Raw genomic sequence first — 16,979 nt, forward strand, 5'->3', positions numbered from 1 at the left:
AAACTCTGTCCCTTGATCAGTACGAAAAACTTTTATTCGTTCACCTTTTTGATTTTCTACATATTCTTTAAACTCCTTGAATTTTTCAAAAGCTTCATCTTTACTTTTAAGAAAATATGTAAACACCATTCTCGTATAGTCATCTTCTAATATCATAAAATATCTTGAGCCCCCTATAGATGTCACTTCCATTGGACCGCATAAGTCCCCATGAATAACTTCTAAAATAGATTTTGCTCTCTTCCCCTTATGATTAAACGGTAGTCTCATTTGCTTACCTTGACAACAGATTTCGCAAATGCCTGAGTCACTTTGTGATAAACTTCCTGTATAATCAAAGCCCTCAACTAAGCCATTCTTCATAGAATTCAGGTACTTGTAATTTAAATGTCCAAAACGCCTGTGCCAAATTTCTCCTGAGACTACTAATCCTGCTACTGTTTTTGCTATTAAAAATGTTACACCCAGTTTTGTGAAAAACAACTCTGTTATTATTCTTTATTAACTGGCTCACAGACAATAAATTAGTCATTAAGTCCGGTACGTAGAACACATCATTCACTTTAATTAAATGTTGCTTATTTTTCACTAATGTCGTGAGTTCTGTGTCACCACCACATTCAATAGCTAAACTATTCTCATTTGCCACTGTAATTTCCTTGACTGGAACTTCTCTTACATTTTTTAAACAATTTCTTTGAGCTGTAAGATGAGCACTGCAACCTGAATCAATGTACCAGTCTGATTTCTCAAATTTTCCAGTAAGAAAAACAGCATTAAAAGCACTAGATGTATTATCTTTACTGTAAGCTTTCTTCTCTGGACATCGGTTCATAAAATGCCCCATCTTCTTACATCTATAGCAGATAACCTCACTTTTTCCTTTATTTACATTTTTGTGCTTTCCGTTGTTGCCACTGTTACCACGACCGCTGTCATTTCGATGATTCCATTTGCCCGAAATGTTACTCGCAAACGCACTACCCGCACTTGACGTTGACGCCCCACTAACGCCATCTAGATGCATGTCTAACAATTTTGACTTGATTGAATCTGCAGTTATGTCAATTCCTGAGTGTTCAATTGCAATAACCATCGGTTCATATTTGTCGGTTAAACCAGCAAGCATCAAACTTCCAATAAACTCTTCATAGTCTTTCAGTCAGTTTAAAAGCACTTCTTTCTAGTTTCTGAGCCGATTTAGTGTCCTTTACATGGATAAATAACGTAGGATCAACTGTTAAAATTAACTTAGCTTTGGCTTTACTTACTACAACAGAATCTGTCTCAGAGCCATCAAGACATTTCGTCAGACCCTCAAGGACGAACACATTTTCCACTGCAAAGGCCCAATCTGAGTAATTTTCACGACCCGTTAGCCGAGGAACACTAGATAAATAGTTCACTGCCATCGTGTAGCACTCAAGAATACTCATTTCTGTATTTTTTCGCTTTTTAAACACGTTCTGGGCACATAACCTGTTGTTATAATGTATTAGAAAACATTTGGCGGGAAAAATAATACAAACGAACGTACTCTCATGAGCATCAGCTTGAACGACTGCCTTTATTATACCAAAGCCAAATATATACGTTATAAAACAATGTTGCCACTTATTTTCCTAACCTTTGAGATAATATTTACAACAGCCTTGTAGATTGAATGGGAGTCCATTGTGTCCCCCTTTCTTGAATCATAACTCATCATACAGTCCCAGGGCTTTGACAAAAGCCAGTATCTGGGACGGTTTTACAGAGGTTAGTTCTCCATCTCCGATATTAGTCATACCAAAATTCATGGCACGAATGGTTGTCGTCTCGGCGCACTCAGTGATGAGGTGTACTGGTGTTTCCCCATTTTCCCCACAGAATCTGCATTCGCCGTTTCTTCTTAGTTTCAATCAACTGAGGTGTTCATTGAGGAGACAGTGTCCTGTTAAAAATCCTGTCACAATCTGACAAGATTGTTCTTACTTAAATCAAGGAAAATCTATGATTTTTCTCGGTCTTATGTCCTGAAAAGGTTCTTCGAGTTTCTTGGTGACCGTTGGAGGAGTTAAGATTCTTGCAAATGTTGCATTTTTTTATATATATTTTATTAGAGGAATATACTGTATGATCGAATAAAAACGGCGTCAGCGATGGCTGTGAAATGAAGATCGCTGTCATTTTATATGGGAAATGTCATCGATCTTTACTAAGAGACATTTTTTACGTAAAAAGTCATGAAAATGTATATTTTTTTACTCAGTAGTTTTATACAGCTACTAAAACAGTTAAAACACATGTAGGTGACGTCCCCTACAAATAGGAGTCATATTGACATTAAAATCAAAATTCTCATGTCAAAAAACTCTCAGACACCAATTTTCATCCAAATATTGACGTTACTTCATAAATTATTTGGAAAAAATCGAAATAAAAATGAAACTTCTACACCCTTGTATCTCCGAAACTAAGAATTTCAGGACATACATTTATACGAACTTTTTTACATATTTTTATCTGCAGAATATGCTGCCGAAGTTTCCGGATTACAGTTCGGACCACCCTGTATATTCTAAAATATTGAATTTAAATACTATAAATTGACAAACCTTACTATACAAATTGAAGATTCTCAAGATATACAAACCAGATGTAAACAAATAAAAAAATGCTAGGTTGCCACTTGTTTATTAAAAGTAGGTATATTAACCAAGATCGTATATCATTATTATAAATATAAAAGCTATATTTAGGCTGCTCAAAAGGGAAATATATATTTTTTTTAATTACCGTGAAAATATTGGTTGGTTTTTTTATTCTTTTACATTTTTACTTTTGATCAAAACACTCATGGAATATTGATATTTTAGATTATTTTTAAAAATGTTACAAATTTTCGAAGATTACCAGATATAATAATATTGTCGATATAATTCGCTTATTTCATAGAGTAAACGAATTCAGCCAAGTGGACGCCGTTTTTTTTCGATCATACGGTATTTCTATATAGAAAATCTTTAAATAAATATATTTTTAGTAATTCAATGCAAATAATAAGTTTAAAAAAAAATTGTTAGAATATTTATTTGTCCGAAGAAAAATATTATTATATTACTGAATATTAACAACTCACTGTATATTTTATTAGAATTTCTGTTTCATATATCATGAAACATTTATGTATATCCTATCTTTAATGCTTTTAATGCAATCGTAAATAAAACAATACATTCACTGCTATATGGGTAGCTCCATTACTCACTTACTGCAGTCATCATGGAATAATTACTACAACTGAGATTTATATCTTTCTATGGATACTTACTTATACAGGGTGTAACTAGAAACCGATCCAAAATGATTGAAATTGGTGACTATTCTGATTTTGCTCATTTGATTAGCAACAAATTTTGAAAATTTGAACATCTATCAGGAGGTTCTCACTAAGCATCAAAATAAGCCAAAAAGTAAATAGTATGATAACTTTTTAAAGACATTTAGATTACTTATCTATAGGCTTGGTGCATTCTCCGCCGGTGCTGCCACCATCGGAGAATATCGTAAACAACTAGTATATGCAAATACACGGGTTTAAATATCAATCAAATCACACAAACCTCGTACTTGTGTGTTTTATAGTCTCAACTAGCGTGTACCCGCGACTTCGTTCGCCTCGAATTAATCATTTGTAATGGTGATGATAAAGCAAAGCAAGAATTTCCATTAACATACAAACTGGATAAAATTTTCTCGCATTTATGTCAGCATGAGAAAAAACAATATGGCGATATTATTACATAACTTGGTAATATTTGAGAGGTAGTTTCATCTCGTTGGAATTTGACTTTCAAAAAATCCGTTTGCCAAAAATAAGCTTTTTACGCCAAGCACTTTAAGCAGAATCGTGGTTAATCATTTACCCAACTTTTTGGAACACCCTGTATTATTTTTTAAAAAATTTCAAAATATGTAAAAAAATGCGTTTTCCCGAAAGACTAACAGTTTTTTAAATAACAAATATTGTAATATTTGAGGGGCGTTTTCACCCTCTTGGAATTTGAGATTCGAGAAATCCCTCCTTATCGAACCTCTACCCCCCCCTGGCAATCCGTTTGCCAAAAATCAGCTTTAAACGTCAAGCAGTTTAATCAGAATCGTGATTACTCAATGGGCATATTTTATGAAACACCCTGTATAAATTTTTAAAAAACCTTAAAATATGTAAAACAACAAAATAAAATATACGTGTTTAAGAGTTTTACCCAAAAACTCACCGGTTTTTAAATAAAAAATATTCTAATATTTGAGGGGTGGTTTCACCCCCTTAGAATTCGAGTTTCGAAAAATCCCTTCCTATCGAACCTCTACACCCTAAAATCAATCCGTTTTCCAAAAATTAGCTTTTTACGTCAAGCGCTTTAAGCAGGATCGTGATTAATCAATAATCAGATTTTTCGAAACAAAATATAAAAAAAAATATTCTAATATTTGAGGGGTGGTTTCACCCCCTTAGAATTCGAGTTTCGAAAAATCCCTTCTTATCGAACCTCTACACCCTAAAATCAATCCGTTTTCCAAAAATTAGCTTTTTACGTCAAGCGCTTTAAGCAGGATCGTGATTAATCAATGACCAAATTTTTCGAAACACCCTGTATACATTTTTAAGAAATCTTAAAATACCTATGTAAAAAAAAACAAATAAAATATAAGTGTTTAAGCGTTTCTTCGGAAACGTGACTGTTTTTTAAATAAAAAATATTGTTGTAATATTTGAGGGGTGGTTTCACCCCCTTAGAACTGGAATTTTGAAAAATCCCTTCTTATCGAACCTCTACACCCCAGAATCAACCTGTATGCCAAAATTGAGCTTCTTACGTTGAGTGGTTTGAGTAGGATCGTGATTAATCAGTGAGTCAGTCACTTAAAAAATTAAAATACTTGAATATTATAACAAAAACACGATTTCAATATTATTTTAATGCGACCAACATGACCGCGGCGTGAAGTACATACTGATAATTTCTGATTTCTGTCGTTGAAGCGCTGCGGTCGGAATCTGTTGAAATCAACTGAAATTTACCAAGTCTATATGGTCGCGGTGACTAACTTCTCCACTCCTGTACAATCTATAATACCTTTTACACCCTGTATATCCACTTATAAGTAATGATATCAATTGACAGCATTCACAGACATCAAATTAGCAACTGGAATCGTTAATTTAACGACCTAGACCATCAAGTAGACGACAAAACTCAATGGAAAAGAAATAAATCTTTAAGTGCAAATTATAGAAAAAAATCGACTTATAAACAATGGCATTGTTGATATTATTTAACACTATCAAGGTTAACATTTAGAAAAAAATCTGTGCTATATACAAGGATACGAAGGAGTCTATATAGGGTGTTTGCTATGCAAGGCCCATGTTAATATTATGGAAAAAACGATTTTTTTTTTAATTTACACCTTTGGATACTTTTAAAATGCACTAATTTAACCATATATGTTTTTATTTTTTTTATTTTTTTAGCTATTTTGTTTAACACACCTTTCGATTTTTAGGACTTCAAAATTCAACCATATTTTCATTTTTTTTTAATATTCTATAAAACGGTATGGAAATTTGGAAAAGTCTAAACGGGATTAACCATTTTAGAAGAATCAAAATTTTTATGAAAAATGCATTTTTCTCAAAATGTCAATAATCAAAAATGTTCCTTAGGTAAAGACAATCCGGGGACATACTGTATGTATTAAGATCATAAAAAAACTTCTAATAATCAGTTGCTTTCAGGGGCGCATATACGGGAGGGGTAATGGGGGTAATTACCCCTCCCAGAAAGAAATTAATTTATTTTAATTATTTCTTTCGAAAATCGACAACTATGAAACTATGATCCCTTCCCGGACACAAACGGTTAATTGTGAGACAGGAAATTGTAGAGAGAAACGAGCCCTATAACATAGGACACAACATTTTAATGAACAATGCTTTCCATAAAATCATCAAAATGAAAAATATACGAAATAATATACATGTACTGATTTCTTTCGAAAATCGACAACGATGAAACTATGAACCCTTCCCGGACACAAACGGTACATTGTGAGACAGGAAAATGTAGAGAGAAACGAGCCCTATAACATAGGATACAACATTTTAATGAACAATGCTTTCCATAAAATCATCAAAATGAAAAATATACGAAATAATATACATGTACTGATTTCTATCGAAAATCGACAACTATGAAACTATGAACCCTTCCAGGACACAAACGGTATATTGTGAGACAGGAAATTGTAGAGAGAAACGAGCCCTATAACATAGGATACAACATTTTAATGAACAATGCTTTCCATAAAATCAATAAAATGAAAAATATACGAAATAATATACATGTACTGATTTCTTTCGAAAATCGACAACGATGAAACTATGAACCCTTCCCGGACACAAACGGTACATTGTGAGACAGGAAATTGTAGAGAGAAACGAGCCCTATAACATAGGATACAACATTTTAATGAACAATGCTTTCCATAAAATCAATAAAATGAAAAATATACGAAATAATATACATGTACTGATTTCTTTCGAAAATCGACAACGATGAAACTATGAACCCTTCCCGGACACAAACGGTACATTGTGAGACAGGAAATTGTAGAGAGAAACGAGCCGTATAACATAGGATACAACATTTTAATGAACAATGCTTTCCATAAAATCAATAAAATGAAAAATATACGAAATAATATACATGTACTGATTTCTTTCGAAAATCGACAACGATGAAACTATGAACCCTTCCCGGACACAAACGGTACATTGTTAGAACAGGAAATTGTAGAGAGAAACAAGCCCTATAACATAGGATACAACATTTTAATGGACAGTGCTTTCCATAAAATCAATAAAATGAAAAATGTACGAAATAATATACATGTACTGATTTCTATCGAAAATCGACAACTATGAAACTATGAACCCTTCCAGGGGTGCAACTTTGTTCAAGTTAGCAAGCGATCGTTTAGAAGCGATGTCAAAACCAGATCGATACTATGTTCATTGCAAAACTATTGTCGCTCAAATGCTGCGAAATATGGTATCACTATCACACTCTTGCACACGTGTCTAGACTGTCGCCTCGCCACAAAGCGAGAAATCAGAATATCGCTACGAATCGATGTTGCTACTGAACATAGTGCATCAAGCTACAAATTACTTTGCTATCGCTTTGAAACATGAACAAAGTTGCACCCCAGGACACAAACGGTACATTGTGAAACAGGAAATTGTAGAGAGAAACAAGCCCTATACAGGGCGTATATACGGGAGGGGTAATGGGTGTAATTACCCCTCCCAGAAAGCAATTAATTAATAAGATAAAATTTGGTATAAAATAAAATTGTTACAAAAAAGTTAGTAATACAAATTAAAACAGAATATCCAAACCAATCCAAGTAGAGTTTTTCCAGAGTTACAATACCTTCCAGCAAAAATTTAATTCAAATTTAGTACTTTTTTGAATATTTACACTACCCCTCCCCCCAGACTCAGTCTCTAGATGCGCCACTGGTTGCTTTAACAATCCCACACAAGTATAAGTAAATTTGTAACTGTAACTTTATAACCAACCACATATAAAGAAATTCTATGACGTCTTTTAGTATAAAGAACCTTTTTTTATAAATGTACAAGAAAAAAGTTTTTGTAAACAATGATTATGCACAACGGTGCAACTAGAGGATCGGATTGACCTACAAATATGAAAAAAACATCAAGACGGATATCACTTACAATTCAGTAAACCGTTTCTCTATATCATATTATGTGTTTTTTTCGTATTATGACATAGTACACGCCCATTGAGGGTGTGTTACATATGAAAAAATGCAAGAAATACGAAGGCATATAGAAAAAACTACTTACACGCACTAAGGTATATTTTCTGACGTTTGTGAATCACAAAAGACATTATAGAATCTTTAGGTGAATGTCCAGTGTCTATTCTGGTTATCAACATATTAACTTTTCTTCTTTTGATTTTTTTTTTATTAAATGGTAACGCTACAACTACAGAACTAATCTAGTAAGGCTGACAGACCCGATCAGGAAGCTACTTTCTAAAAGTTTTGAAAATGTGTAAAAAGAGCGAAAAGAGGTCATTTTTTTGGCTGATTTTGTTGAAGCTGCTGTTATTTATTAGTTAAAAGGCATAGAAATAAGAAAATTTAGGCCATTTAGTCTTACGAAAACAGTAATGGATGTAGAGGACGTTTTAACCATCATCAAAAATAGCTTAAAAGAAGGGTCCAAAAAATTCTTTTTGTCACAAAACCAAGATACCTAAGCCTTCATCGAGGTGTATATATTCTGAATCTATATAAAGTTGCCGACAAACACTGAATGATGATTATCAAATGGATCTATTTTTTTGTATAACTATTGGTTAGATATGTGTGTAGAGGCAGATATATGCCCACACCTAAAAAACTGACACAATCCTGATTATATTTTAGATAATACTTGTCACATTTAATTAATTTTAGTTGATAAAAAAACTGTTTCTGGTCATTTGATTTATATATCTCCAGATTTTTTTTCTATAATATTATTGTTCTTATATTATACGTTCACTTTGTAACAATTGAAACCGATACAGGTGAGCTTGGTGTTTGTTTCCTGCTTTATGTTATATTTTTTTTATAAAAATAAAAAAATGTGGATAAAAAAGACATAAAAAAGTAATCTGAAAGTAGCTGTGTCTGCATAATGAGGTAAGATTTGCATAAAAAAATATTTTATTTAATTAATCTGACAAGAGTTGCTTTCATCTGATTCTTTTTAGATCAAGAACATAGTTAAAAAGTAAAAATGTGGTTAGGTGGAGACAACTACCTATATACCTATTAGTAACTAATACAAAAATGCAACAGAAACAATAAAATACTGTTTTTTTTTTGATTGTGAGACAATGCTGGAAGAAGTTTTTCACTTTAAAATAAAGATTTAAAAAAATCTCTAGGAAAGATTAACAACAAAAAACATTTTGAAATTTACAAAAATCTTGAGGTTACTCGACAATTTACAGAATTCTTCTTCAACACTTTTAGAAGAATAATAAATAATAACAAAATAGTTAACATTACTTTTTGAAATATTCTTCAAAATTAGTACTCATCACATATCACAATAATAATTGTATTTCTGTGGTTGGTTTGAATAATAGAATAAATATTAAAATATATATTTTTTCTGGTTTAGTGTATAGTGCTAATTTCTGGTAACACGGGAACCCCAGAAAGTTTATTTTTGCTTTTTAATATTAAGTGGTTCATCAATATGTAATTTATGTAGCACTAATAAGAAGTTCAAATTTAATATTTTACAATTTAGTATTCATGATTAATATAGTTGCGACGCAAAAGCACACAACTGTTTGTGTTTGCTTCCTTTTATTCTATAATTCACCAGAATACACCAAAACAGGCGCAATATCCCCAAAGCTGTTTACAAAGTTACAAAGATATTGTGAACTTAAAATATTGCTTTATTAAATTTGATTGATAAAAAGTGAGAGATAAACATTTATTGACCGGTATGATTTTTTCCGTATTCTATTAAAACTATTATTATATACTATAATATTTTTAAAAACTCGGAAAAAGACATTTTAAAACTTCGAAATATATCTGGTGAGTGAAAAAAGATCCACAATTTGAACTTTTATCGGGTAATTATCAACGCTGCTAAATAGAGTTGGGCCTCCAGTCGGTGACGTCACGAGACTTTTACGTCACAGCTGTCCGGCCTTGTTGTTACGGTGGTTACGACAACAGCCGGACCACAAAAATTACAGCATGGTATCCACGAGGAATTAAGAGACCTAGGGGAAGACCACACCTGAGATGGGACAATCAGCATCATCAGAAGATGACTAAACATCAGTTTCAGTAGCAACATACCAAGAATGACAGATTTTTTCCAGAAATGAACCTACGTAAATACATTATTTATCATAATTATATTTCCGAACAATAATTTAATAAAAAAGGTTCCTCGATAAATTTCTAGTTTACTTTATCTCCCTGAAGTACCAACTTGTATATAAAGTAAAATACGAATTCTCAAAAAGAAAAAAAAAACAGCAAGTAACCTGCGCTAGTCATTTCATTTTATATACCTTTTTTCTGTCTTCTTGGTTTTGATATAATTACTCCATCATGATGACGGTTTAAGGTAGTAAAATATCAACCGTAAAATCGGAAATTTCTGATATATTATGAGTTAATGACGTCGTCGACCATGGGAATACCACAAAACGAATATTAACTTCTGGTTTTCTGCTACACTGGAATATTTATTTTATATAAACAGGCTCACAAATAAAAATGTATTATGGTTGTTATCAAAAACAAAGTCACGCTTTTAGAAAGTATAGTGGAATGTTTTCTGTTTCAGTAGAAGTGTTTGTAACCTTCTATTAGGTCTTTCTTGGTGATGAGTAATGTTTATAAGTCGAAGGTAATTAATAATTTGTGTTGTTTCATTCAAATCCAATTTTGAGAAACATAAAAAAAACACCTTTTGCTAATAAGGAAGTTGTTGATTTATGTTGTTATTTAATATATTAAAAGAAATATTTTGAATACTAGAATATTTTGAATACTAGAAATACTAGAATAACTAGAATAACTAAAACTGGCTCTAGTACTATAGATTATGTCGTGTCGTCTTTTGACCCGGAATTCGTTGACTGTAGAGTCCTTCACTCAGGTTTCTCTGATCATGAGGCAGTATTGACAACGTTTTTGCCACATTCCAAAGGCAAAAATACCTCGCGCCAATTGGGCCGTATTTTTTCGGATAAACATTTTCTAAATTTTCACCACCTATGTCTAACAACTGAGTGGGTTGTCCCCTCGGCTGACGTCGATTCCGAATTTTCTTCATTTATAAATACCTTGTCTAATCTGGCGTGCAAGGCGTTTCCTCTTAGGCCTATCAAAAGTAAGCAAGGTATACCCTGGTCTACGACCGGCTTGCGTATATCTGCAAAGAACATGCGCTCATTATCTCACCTTAAAAAATTCACAGACAACGTTTTCTTTCATAATTACGTGAAACTTTATAGAAGGGTTTATCGTAAGACTATAAAAGCTGCCAAGGACATTTATTATAATGGGAGGCTAGCCAAATCCGGTAATGTTGCTAAAGAGACTTGGGCTATTGTAAATGACTTAAGGAATAAGACTTCTTCGTCTGGCACAGTCTTTAATTCCACCTGAAGATTTAAACACTTACTTTGTTAATGTGGCTAAAAATTTAGTGAACACCATAACTCCTTCTCATGATTCACTTTCATATCTCCCTAAAGCAAATGAGAATTTACACAGTTTCTTCTTCACGCCCGTAGCATTAGATGAGCTCCGTAGTACAATTAAAAGTATTAAAAATAAATTCTCATCTGGGACTGATGGGTTTACTCTCAAATGTTCTTTCTGAACTTCCGGAATGCACATTAATCTATCTTACTACTTTAATTAATGAGTCATTCCAAAAGGAGTTTTTCCAAACTGCCTTAAGACAGCAATAATTATTCCTCTGCATAAAGGAGGAGATAAAGATCAAGCTTCGAACTATCGCCCAATTGCTCTCCTGCCCACATTATCTAAGATCATTGAAAGATTGGTTAAAAAAGGCTTCTATCTTTTCTCCTTAAATATAAAGTACTTTCTACCCATCAATTTGGATTTCTAAGTAACAGTTGCACAAATGATGCTATGTTCGACCTTTTTAATAATGTATACTCTAGCCTGAATAACCATCACTCTACAGCTACAATTTTCTGTGATTTCTCTAAGGCTTTCGATTGTGTAAATCATAAAATCTTAATTAACAAATTGCAAAACTATGGATTCAGGGGAGTGCCGCTCGAATGGCTTAAGTCGTATCTTGGCAACAGAAGGCAGTTTGTGAGGATTGATACGTCTATGTCTTCTTGTAAGCCTATAGAATGTGGTGTCCCTCAGGGTTCAGTACTTGGCCCTATTTTATTTCTGGTGTTTATCAACGACATTGCAAATCTAGACATTAGCGGTAAAATCTGCCTCTTTGCGGACGATACTAGTTTCACTTGGAGCGGCCCAGATGTTACGGCACTATATGATACTATAACCAGTGACTTACGAACCATTAAATCTTGGTGCGATTCTAATCTCCTATGCCTCAACCTTTCAAAAACTAAAGTTTTGTCATATAAAAGTACTATACAACCTTTTGTACTCAATAACACCACTATTGACGTCGTGGACTCTGTGAGATTCTTAGGACTTGTTGTGGACAACTCTTTAAAATGGGACTTGCACATCGAAGCCTTATCAAAGAAACTAAGCTCTGCCTGTTTTGCGCTAAGATCAGTGTCTAAGGAACTTAACTCATCAACCTCTAGAATGGTCTATTATGCCCTTTTTGAGTCGCATCTTCGTTATGCCCTTCCATTCTGGGGTACTTGCTGCGCGACAAAATTTGATCGTATTTTCAAACTTCAAAAGAGAGCAGTTCGATACTTATTGGGACTAAACAGTAGAACTCACTGCCAGAATTTCTTTAAAAATTTCAAAATACTGACTCTTCCTTCCTTATTCATTTTTGAATCCGTTTGCTTAATCCGCAAGCACATATTCTCTATTCCGGAAAGGCCTTCTCACAACTATCCACTTAGGAATGCGGAGCACGATATTTATCTGCCAACCCCGAGCTCAGAACTAGTTAAGGGCTCAATACTGTACAATGCCAAGAAAATGTACAATCATTTGCCTTCGAATATCAAGTCACTTTCATTCTTTCCCGCATTTCGCAAAGCTCTGAAATCATACTTACTGGAGAGAGCCCTATATGCGGTAAACGACTTTTTTGTTGATGTTTAATCATGAACAATTTAGAATTTTAATTTTAATATTTTGATCATCTCACACACTGGTTAAAGGTCTAGTATTTAATATTTTATAACTCTTGATTTTATGTTATTATAACATGATTTTATCCATTTACAGTTTTCCTTTTGTAAAATTTTCTAGATACGCCTGTGTTCTGCAATGTCCATATATGTTTTATTTGTAATTTTATGACGTAAATTTTTTTTTGAATTGATTTGTATTGTATGACATTTTTTGTATTTTTTGTATTATTTGTATATTTGTTTTTGTGCTTTTTTTGTTTTGCTTTGTCGATGAAGCTGTTTTGGCTTTTTGTACAATAAAGCGTTGTTTTTTTTTTTTTTTTTTGAAAGAAAATAAGAAACAATACATAGGGAAACTCTAATAAGATATCGTCGAGACTCGCCTGGGAATGCCTGGTCAATATAGAACAATATAGAAGCTCTTAACTCACTCAAAATGCGTGAGTTAGGAGCTTCTTAACTCACTTCAACTGACGTAGATAAATTATCCTAGGTGCCGGGCCGCATATTCATATTCTGCCAACGTAATACGACTTCGGCTGGATTCGTACCGGGCGCCGTGAAGCGTTAGCAAATTATGAGCATCGCAACTGCCCGTTGGCACTTAATGCTTGTTTAAGCACTAGGTGTAATTTAAAAAATTTGATGATTATATGCGTGAATGGTTAGTTATTTGAAGGAAAAGAACAAAAAGTGATATGAGAACGGTTTCAAACTTGTTGAAGTGCAATTTTTAACTAAAACGATGACAAAATGTTGTTTTAGATTCAAAGAACAATCCATTATATACATTGCGCGTTTACTTAAAAAAGTAAAACTGATGTTGAAGTTAATATATTCTTAAAGTTCGTGTATAGTCTTTGCCTGTCTTCTTTTTTGATTAGGTTCTTCGATGCAGTCAACCATTTCCATACTGCCTTCAATACGTGAAAGGAACAAAGCAGGAGCTCTGCCTGTAGCCACTGTTTTTTTAAAACGCTTCTTTCACTGAGATCATCGTCGGTTAATATTATTTTTGGAGAAACTTTCTGAGGCATGATTGCCTTTAAATTCTTAACAGCTTCGTCAAATAATTCTAAGTTGTTTCTGACTACTAAAAATGATACACTCAACTGGAATGCCCCCTGCAGGAGACTGCGTTGCAAAAAAGTAAATCTTGTGGTCTTGCACGTCGCAGTATCCTGATGCAGTGTAAGGTAATGAGCAGCTCGTTAACAACAATATGTTAATAACAACATGCAAAGCCAAATTTTTAAATGAATAATTTGAAGACTAAACAACAAACTGTGTCGGATGGCAAATAAACTGCCAACGTTAGTTCAATTCAATCATATTTTCCAAACGCTAGGCTCAAACGCGAATTCAGCCGTATAAACTGCCAACGTTAGTTCAATGTAATCATATTCTGCAAACGTTAGGCTCGAACGCTTGCGACTTTAGCCGAATATCGTATTACGTTGACAGAATATGAATATGCTGCCGGGCCATAACGGCATCCAACGCAACAAAAAATCCCATGGACTAGCTAGGCAAGGATCACAAAAATCCTATTCAAGTCCAGAGCCAGTACTGAGAATACCCAAATGTATGATCCATAGAATAATCAGGGCAAAGCAGACTCACCACTGAAGAAACAGACAGGGTACAGGCATAGCCAGGCCTTCATCCAAGAATCTAATTCTAATATTAATACATTGGTGTTCAAAAATTACCAGAAATAAGTTTTTATTTTTTTTTCCGAGTTATAATAGATATTTTTTATACCAGACGATAAAATGACCGAAAAGATTTTCTGGGAAAAGATTTTTCCATAGCGAGTTACGTTTTAAAAAATATTCAGAAATTATTATTTCAAGGAATTTATTACGAGTAGAAAAAATATTGTGCTGGCTTGGCGTTGGTTTCTATGTAATTTGACAAATAAATAAAGCTGTCTCTTTAGTTGTCGGTTTTGAGTCAATATTTTTTAATTCTCTTTCGTTTCGATTGCTGATTGAATTTGAGCCAGAAATGGCTCAAAACGAAATAAGTAAATTACCAACAGACATTCAGGCTGAGGCGACAAGCGCCATATCCAAACTACTTCCATTTAAATCCCGAATAACTTAAGAAAAGAAATACAAAAATTTTCAAAAATGGAAGCGATTAAAAAACGTGCGAGAAGAAATAAAGTTTTTAACTTATCCTCGCTGTTAAAGTATCATTTAATCCACCCTTGCGGTTAAAGTACTATTTTATCTGCTATTTTTGATAGATATAAGGCAATTTTAACAGTTGCTATGGAAAAAAATAGATAAAATACACAAAATTTGGTGATTTTTTAGAAGATCTGCAATTTTTTTGTCAAGTTGAAGGAATATGAAGTAGATTCTGTAGAATACTGAGAGTAAAAATCAATTGGAGTATAAATCTTATCGGAACATCAAAGATATGTTGACTAAGTGAGATAGATACAGTAATTAATGAATCATAAGTCATAATGCACAACATTTAATTAAAATGATCAAAAATTTGATTGCATATGTTTCCGCATTGTTGATGATTATCCAAAACACACAATGTTTGAAAAAATATAAGTATGTTAAAAGTCAATAAATAAATTCATTGACTTTTATCAAAGAACAGTATTCATTTTCATTTTCATTATCTTATCACATAAGTGCTTCACAATACGATAAATACACTGTACTAAATAAAATTACATTTAGTTACTATTTGTATATTCTCACGTATACAACGGTATATAAATATTGATATTATATAATTAATTAATTTCTGTTCATCAGTGTAGTGTTAATATTAACAACAAAATATAAGTTGTTTATATTTTGTTTTCTTCTGTTGAAAAAGTAAGTTTATTTTAAAAGAAAGTTAAGTAATTATTTATTTGTGTTTATGTTTAAAAACTAATTAACGTTAATTGACGCTTGAGGTGTTAAAAAATAGCGACAATTATGCTTCGAGTCAACTTTTTCATCATTTAATTACAACAAAATTAAGCACCTATTCGTTAAGCGTGTGTAAGCAATTTGCAGTAAATTTTTTTCTATTATAGTAGGAGAGCTCAAGTGGGAACTTTGGCATTTATTCAAGCGCGGCATAATAACATAAGGGTACCACCACCTTACATGAAATTTTTTTATACAGAGACGTGCGTGTAGGGTAGTAAAAAATGATCTTTCTAACAGATTATATCTATACTAATATCACAGCTAATATATAAAATCCTTAAGTGACTGACTCACTGATTAATCACGATCCTGCTCAAACCACTCAACGTAAGAAGCTCAATTTTGGCATACAGTTTGATTCTAGGGTGTAGAGGTTCAATAAGAAGGGATTTTTCGAAATTCCAGTCCCAAGGGGGTGAAACCACCCCTCAAATATTACAATATATTTTATTTAAAAAACGGTCAAGTTTCCAAAAAAACGCTTAAACACGTATATTTTATTTCGTTTTTTTACATATTTTAAGATTTTTTAAAAATGTATACAGGGTGTTTTGAAAAATCTGGTCATTGATTAATCACGATCCTGCTTAAAGCGCTTGACGTAAAAAGCTGCTTTTTGGAAAACGGATTGACTTTAGGGTGTTGAGGTTCGATAAGAAGGGATTTTCTGAAACCCGATTTCAAAGGGGGTGGAACCACACCTCAAATATTAGAATATTTTTTATTTAAAAACCGGTGAGTTTTTCGGAAAAACTCTTAAACTCGTATATTTTATTTTGTTGTTTTGCATATTTTAAGATTTTTTAAAAATTTATACAGGGTGTTTCATAAAATATGACCATATTGAGTAATCACGATTCTGCTTAAACTGCTTTTAAAGCTGATTTTTGACAAACGGAATGACTGTGGGTTGTAGAGGTTCGATAAGGAGGGGTTTCTAGAATCTCAAATTCCAAGAGGGTGAAAACGCCCCTCCAATATTACAATATTTGTTATTTAAAAAACGGTTAGTCTTTCGGGAAAACGCTTGTACACGCATAATTCATTTTGTTTTTTTACATATTTTGAA

General features: G+C 32.9%; 1 protein-coding gene across 2 annotated transcripts in view; it reads left to right on the forward strand.

The window, feature by feature from the left end:
* LOC115890348 (dopamine N-acetyltransferase-like) overlaps positions 1–16,979 on the forward strand; it is a 102,203-nt gene that overhangs the window by 26,013 nt on the left and 59,211 nt on the right. Inside the window, exon 1 of one of the 2 annotated variants that reach the window (XM_030910546.1) lies at positions 15,665–15,808. The exons of the other annotated variant lie outside the window; for it this stretch is intronic. The gene's annotated coding sequence lies outside the window, so the exon portion shown is untranslated. Of the gene's footprint in view, positions 1–15,664; positions 15,809–16,979 lie in introns of those variants that run through there. 2 annotated transcript variants of the gene reach the window in all.

Source organism: Sitophilus oryzae, unplaced genomic scaffold (genome assembly GCF_002938485.1).
Source record: "Sitophilus oryzae breed Bouriz unplaced genomic scaffold, Soryzae_2.0 scaffold_863_pilon_pilon, whole genome shotgun sequence".
Lineage (NCBI taxonomy): Eukaryota > Metazoa > Arthropoda > Insecta > Coleoptera > Curculionidae > Sitophilus > Sitophilus oryzae.